Source organism: Garra rufa, chromosome 2 (genome assembly GCF_049309525.1).
Source record: "Garra rufa chromosome 2, GarRuf1.0, whole genome shotgun sequence".
Lineage (NCBI taxonomy): Eukaryota > Metazoa > Chordata > Actinopteri > Cypriniformes > Cyprinidae > Garra > Garra rufa.
In genome coordinates this window covers 64,227,906-64,233,905 of record NC_133362.1, presented here as the reverse complement: position 1 = coordinate 64,233,905, position 6,000 = coordinate 64,227,906, and the positions used below count along the sequence as shown (strand labels likewise).

Genomic DNA, 6,000 nt, shown 5'->3' with positions numbered 1-6,000 from the left:
GTCACTGGCCAGACGTGGCATTGTCAATATAGCTCATTTGGGAGAGTGTAAAGTCTGATTTATACTTCTGGGTCGAACAGTCGCCGTAGCTACGGCCTTTTCTTCGGCCTCTGCCGTGGTACTCCGGTTTACACAAGCATCATGCCCTTGGACACTGCAGACTAGCGGTTCGGATGTGTACTGCACGTCGACGCGGACAATGATGCAGAAGTATAATTGAAAACCAACGCACAGCGGGTACGAGAGGTCCCGGGTTTCTGGAGTTGTATAAGTCGATCCGACCATTGCCATAGTTGGGCGGCGCTGCACTGCAACCATCTGGGTTGGGATCGAGCCTCAAGTCCCTTACCCTGATAAGCTTTGGTCAACACTCGATTGGAAGGGAAGCCCAAGCTGGTGTAGCTGTGGCAGATAAGAGTTTTTTTTTTTGCAGCCATATCTGTCGTCTTCACGACGTCATACCCCTAGGAGTCTTGTTGGTCTAGGGGTATGATTCTCGCTTAAGTTGCGAGAGGTCCCGGCTTCAAATCCCGAACGAGCCTGTCTGCAACTTCAAAAGTGCTCTTTTAATGTGTATCTGTGCATCCTGCTTTCTTTACCGGGAGCACAGTGAAGAGTTTGGTTGAATGGCTCGTTGGTCTAGGGGTATGATTCTCGCTTCGGGTGCGAGAGGTCCCGGGTTCAAATAACGGACGAGCCCGACTCAGTCGTTAAAGCCTGTTTTACTTGAGTTTGAATGTTTATCCTGTAAGTGCCAAAATGGACCTTTTTTACCAGGGGTGCAGTAAAGCATGTGGCCGGGTACAATGAATTGTGTCGGTAGTTGGCTCGTTGGTCTAGGGGTATGATTCTCGCTTAAGGTGCGAGAGGTCCCGGGTTCAAATCCCGGACGAGGCCGCCGTGGCCTTTGAGGCCTGTTTTCAGTCTGGGGTTGATTCGAGGCTCACGTCCTGACAACTTTTGGTCAACATTCGATTGTAAGGGCTGTCCAATCTGGTGGAGACCCAGCAGAAAGGATGTGGGAGTTTTTTGCAGCCGTATGTGCCTTCTTCACGACTGGACACCATTGATAGGCTCATTTGTCTAAGGGTATGATTAACATTTTGGGTGCGAGAGGTCTTGGGTTTAAAATCCAGGATGAGTCCGTCTGCAGCTTTGAAAGTGCTCTTATTAATTTGTAGCGTGCATCCTGCTTCCTTTACGAGGAGCGCAGAGGGTTCCAACAGGAAAGAGGCTCGTTGGTCTAGGGGTATGATTCTCGCTTAGGGTGCGAGAGGTCCCGGGTTCAAATCCCGGACGAGCCCGCATTCAGCCTTCATTTTTAAAGTTGCATCCATTGATCCGGCTTTCTTTTGACGTCTAAGTCGCACCCTTTTTCTCAGTTCCTCATCTGCAATTTAAACTTGGTTGGCTGCTTAGCTTGATGGGTTTGAGAGTTTGCACTGAAAGGAGGTATGGTCACAGAAATCGCTCAGATGGCAACCGTCTACAGTTGAACCTTGCTTCACATCTTTCGCGTGACATTTTTGGGGTCAACAGTCGATTGGGAAGTTAGCCCGAGCTGGTGGAGGCATGGCAAAAATGAGTGTCTTAGCAGCCATGTGCATAGTCTTTTTGCATTTGGCAACCAAGGGAGCAAGCAGATTTGTGTGGCTCGTTGGTCTAGGGTTGTGATTCTTGCTTCAGGTGCGACAGTTCTTGGGTTCAAATCCTGGATGAGCCTGTCTGAAGCTTTGAAAACACCTTTTTGGAGGAGTAGCTTTCTATCCTGCTTGCTTTGGCTCAGTTGCAAGGCATCATCATTGTGGTTTTTTCAGTGTCAATGTCATTTACAGCGCTGGTCACTGGCCAGACGTGGCATTGTCAATATAGCTCATTTGGGAGAGTGTAAAGTCTGATTTATACTTCTGGGTCGAACAGGCGCCGTAGCTACGGCCTTTTCTTCGGCCTCTGCCGTGGTACTCCGGTTTACACAAGCATCATGCCCGTGGACACTGCAGACTAGCGGTTCGCATGTGTACTGCACGTCGACGCGGACAATGATGCAGAAGTATAAATGAAAACCAACGCACAGCGGGTACGAGAGGTCCCGGGTTTCTGGAGTTGTATAAGTCGATCCGACCATTGCCATAGTTGGGCGGCGCTGCACTGCAACCATCTGGGTTGGGATCGAGCCTCAAGTCCCTTACCCTGATAATCTTTGGTCAACACTCGATTGGAAGGGAAGCCCAAGCTGGTGTAGCTGTGGCAGATAAGAGTTTTTTTTTTTGCAGCCATATCTGTCGTCTTCACGACGTCACACCCCTAGGAGTCTTGTTGGTCTAGGGGTATGATTCTCGCTTAAGTTGCGAGAGGGCCCACCTTCAAATCCCGAACGAGCCAGTATGCAACTTCAAAAGTGCTCTTTTAATGTGTATCTGTGCATCCTGCTTTCTTTACCGGGAACACAGTGAAGAGTTTGGTTGAATGCCTCGTTGGTCTGGGGTATGATTCTCGCTTAAGTTGCGAGAGGTCCCGGCTTCAAATCCCGAACGAGCCTGTCTGCAACTTCAAAAGTGCTCTTTTAATGTGTATCTGTGAATCCTGCTTTCTTTACCGGGAGCACAGTGAAGAGTTTGGTTGAATGGCTCGTTGGTCTAGGGGTATGATTCTCGCTTCGGGTGCGAGAGGTCCCGGGTTCAAATAACGGACGAGCCCGACTCAGTCGTTAAAGCCTGTTTTACTTGAGTTTTAATGTCTATCCTGTAAGTGCCAAAATGGACTTTTCTTACCAGGGGTGCAGCAAAGCATGTCGCCGGGTACAATGAATTGTGTAGGTAGTTGGCTCGTTGGTCTAGGGGTATGATTCTCGCTTAGGGTGCGAGAGGTCCCGGATTCAAATCCCGGACGAGCCTGTCAGCAACTTCAAAAGTGCTCTTTTAATGTGTATCTGTACATCCTGCTTTCTTTACCGGGAGCACAGTGAAGAGTTTGGTTGAATGCCTCGCTGGTCTGGGGTATGATTCTCGCTTAAGTTGCGAGAGGTCCCGGCTTCAAATCCCGAACGAGCCCGACTCAGTCGTTAAAGCCTGTTTTACTTGAGTTTTAATGTCTATCCTGTAAGTGCCAAAATGGACTTTTTTTACCAGGGGTGCAGTAAAGCATGTGGCCGGGTACAATGAATTGTGTAGGTAGTTGGCTCGTTGGTCTAGGGGTATGATTCTCGCTTAGGGTGCGAGAGGTCCCGGGTTCAAATCCCGGACGAGCCCGCCGTGGCCTTTGAGGCCTGTTTTCAGTCTGGGGTTGATTCGAGGCTCATGTCCTGACAAGTTTTGGTCAACATTCGATTGTAAGGGCTGTCCAATCTGGTGGAGACCCAGCAGAAAGGATGTGGGAGTTTTTTGCAGCCGTATGTGCCTTCTTCACTACTGGACACCATTGATAGGCTCGTTTGTCTAAGGGTATGATTAACATTTTGGGTGCGAGAGGTCTTGGGTTTAAAATCCAGGATGAGTCCGTCTGCAGCTTTAAAAGTGCTCTTATTAATTTGTAGCGTGCATCCTGCTTCCTTTACGAGGAGCGCAGAGGGTTCCAACAGGAAAGAGGCTCGTTGGTCTAGGGGTATGATTCTCGCTTAGGGTGCGAGAGGTCCCGGGTTCAAATCCCGGACGAGCCCGCATTCAGCCTTCATTTTTAACGTTGCATCCATTGATCCGGCTTTCTTTTGACGTCTAAGTCGCACCCTTTTTCTCAGTTCCTCATCTGCAATTTAAACTTGGTTGGCTGCTTAGCTTGATGGGTTTGAGAGTTTGCACTGAAAGGAGGTATGGTCACAGAAATCGCTCAGATGGCAACCGTCTACAGTTGAACCTTGCTTCACATCTTTCGCGTGACATTTTTGGGGTCAACAGTCGATTGGGAAGTTAGCCCGAGCTGGTGGAGGCATGGCAAAAATGAGTGTCTTAGCAGCCATGTGCATAGTCTTTTTGCATTTGGCAACCAAGGGAGCAAGCAGATTTGTGTGGCTCGTTGGTCTAGGGTTGTGATTCTTGCTTCAGGTGCGACAGTTCTTGGGTTCAAATCCTGGACGAGCCTGTCTGAAGCTTTGAAAACACCTTTTTGGAGGAGTAGCTGTCTATCCTGCTTGCTTTGGCTCAGTTGCAAGCCATCATTAGGTAGGACTGAAATCTTCCTACTTGTGGTTTTTTCAGTGTCAATGTCATTTACAGCGCTGGTCACTGGCCAGACGTGGCATTGTCAATATAGCTCATTTGGGAGAGTGTAAAGTCTGATTTATACTTCTGGGTCGAACAGTCGCCGTAGCTACGGCCTTTTCTTCGGCCTCTGCCGTGGTACTCCGGTTTACACAAGCATCATGCCCGTGGACACTGCAGACTAGCGGTTCGCATGTGTACTGCACGTCGACGCGGACAATGATGCAGAAGTATAATTGAAAACCAACGCACAGCGGGTACGAGAGGTCCCGGGTTTCTGGAGTTGTATAAGTCGATCCGACCATTGCCATAGTTGGGCGGCGCTGCACTGCAACCATCTGGGTTGGGATCGAGCCTCAAGTCCCTTACCCTGATAAGCTTTGGTCAACACTCGATTGGAAGGGAAGCCCAAGCTGGTGTAGCTGTGGCAGATAAGAGTTTTTTTTTTTGCAGCCATATCTGTCGTCTTCACGACGTCATACCCCTAGGAGTCTTGTTGGTCTAGGGGTATGATTCTCGCTTAAGTTGCGAGAGGTCCCGGCTTCAAATCCCGAACGAGCCTGTCTGCAACTTCAAAAGTGCTCTTTTAATGTGTATCTGTGCATCCTGCTTTCTTTACCGGGAGCACAGTGAAGAGTTTGGTTGAATGGCTCGTTGGTCTAGGGGTATGATTCTCGCTTCGGGTGCGAGAGGTCCCGGGTTCAAATAACGGACGAGCCCGACTCAGTCGTTAAAGCCTGTTTTACTTGAGTTTGAATGTTTATCCTGTAAGTGCCAAAATGGACCTTTTTTACCAGGGGTGCAGTAAAGCATGTGGCCGGGTACAATGAATTAGGTAGGTAGTTGGCTCGTTGGTCTAGGGGTATGATTCTCGCTTAAGGTGCGAGAGGTCCCGGGTTCAAATCCCGGACGAGGCCGCCGTGGCCTTTGAGGCCTGTTTTCAGTCTGGGGTTGATTCGAGGCTCACGTCCTGACAACTTTTGGTCAACATTCGATTGTAAGGGCTGTCCAATCTGGTGGAGACCCAGCAGAAAGGATGTGGGAGTTTTTTGCAGCCGTATGTGCCTTCTTCACGACTGGACACCATTGATAGGCTCATTTGTCTAAGGGTATGATTAACATTTTGGGTGCGAGAGGTCTTGGGTTTAAAATCCAGGATGAGTCCGTCTGCAGCTTTGAAAGTGCTCTTATTAATTTGTAGCGTGCATCCTGCTTCCTTTACGAGGAGCGCAGAGGGTTCCAACAGGAAAGAGGCTCGTTGGTCTAGGGTTATGATTCTCGCTTAGGGTGCGAGAGGTCACGGGTTCAAATCCCGGACGAGCCCGCATTCAGCCTTCATTTTTAAAGTTGCATCCATTGATCCGGCTTTCTTTTGACGTCTAAGTCGCACCCTTTTTCTCAGTTCCTCATCTGCAATTTAAACTTGGTTGGCTGCTTAGCTTGATGGGTTTGAGAGTTTGCACTGAAAGGAGGTATGGTCACAGAAATCGCTCAGATGGCAACCGTCTACAGTTGAACCTTGCTTCACATCTTTCGCGTGACATTTTTGGGGTCAACAGTCGATTGGGAAGTTAGCCCGAGCTGGTGGAGGCATGGCAAAAATGAGTGTCTTAGCAGCCATGTGCATAGTCTTTTTGCATTTGGCAACCAAGGGAGCAAGCAGATTTGTGTGGCTCGTTGGTCTAGGGTTGTGATTCTTGCTTCAGGTGCGACAGTTCTTGGGTTCAAATCCTGGATGAGCCTGTCTGAAGCTTTGAAAACACCTTTTTGGAGGAGTAGCTTTCTATCCTGCTTGCTTTGGCTCAGT

The 6,000-nt window shown here is 49.1% G+C and overlaps 6 non-coding genes across 6 annotated transcripts; all 6 read left to right on the top strand.

Moving 5' to 3' along the window:
- The first annotated feature begins 825 nt into the window (after positions 1–825).
- Positions 826–898, top strand: trnal-aag (transfer RNA leucine (anticodon AAG)). The gene has a single exon. It is a non-coding gene; the product is annotated as a tRNA-Leu (tRNA).
- Positions 899–1,232: 334 nt separating this feature from the next.
- On the top strand, positions 1,233–1,304 carry trnap-agg (transfer RNA proline (anticodon AGG)). Its single transcript has one exon. It is a non-coding gene; the product is annotated as a tRNA-Pro (tRNA).
- Positions 1,305–2,822: 1,518 nt separating this feature from the next.
- On the top strand, positions 2,823–2,894 carry trnap-agg (transfer RNA proline (anticodon AGG)). The gene has a single exon. It is a non-coding gene; the product is annotated as a tRNA-Pro (tRNA).
- A 282-nt stretch (positions 2,895–3,176) lies between these two features.
- trnap-agg (transfer RNA proline (anticodon AGG)) lies at positions 3,177–3,248 on the top strand. The gene has a single exon. It is a non-coding gene; the product is annotated as a tRNA-Pro (tRNA).
- Positions 3,249–3,583: 335 nt separating this feature from the next.
- Positions 3,584–3,655, top strand: trnap-agg (transfer RNA proline (anticodon AGG)). Its single transcript has one exon. It is a non-coding gene; the product is annotated as a tRNA-Pro (tRNA).
- A 1,383-nt stretch (positions 3,656–5,038) lies between these two features.
- Positions 5,039–5,111, top strand: trnal-aag (transfer RNA leucine (anticodon AAG)). The gene has a single exon. It is a non-coding gene; the product is annotated as a tRNA-Leu (tRNA).
- The last annotated feature ends 889 nt before the right edge of the window (positions 5,112–6,000 follow it).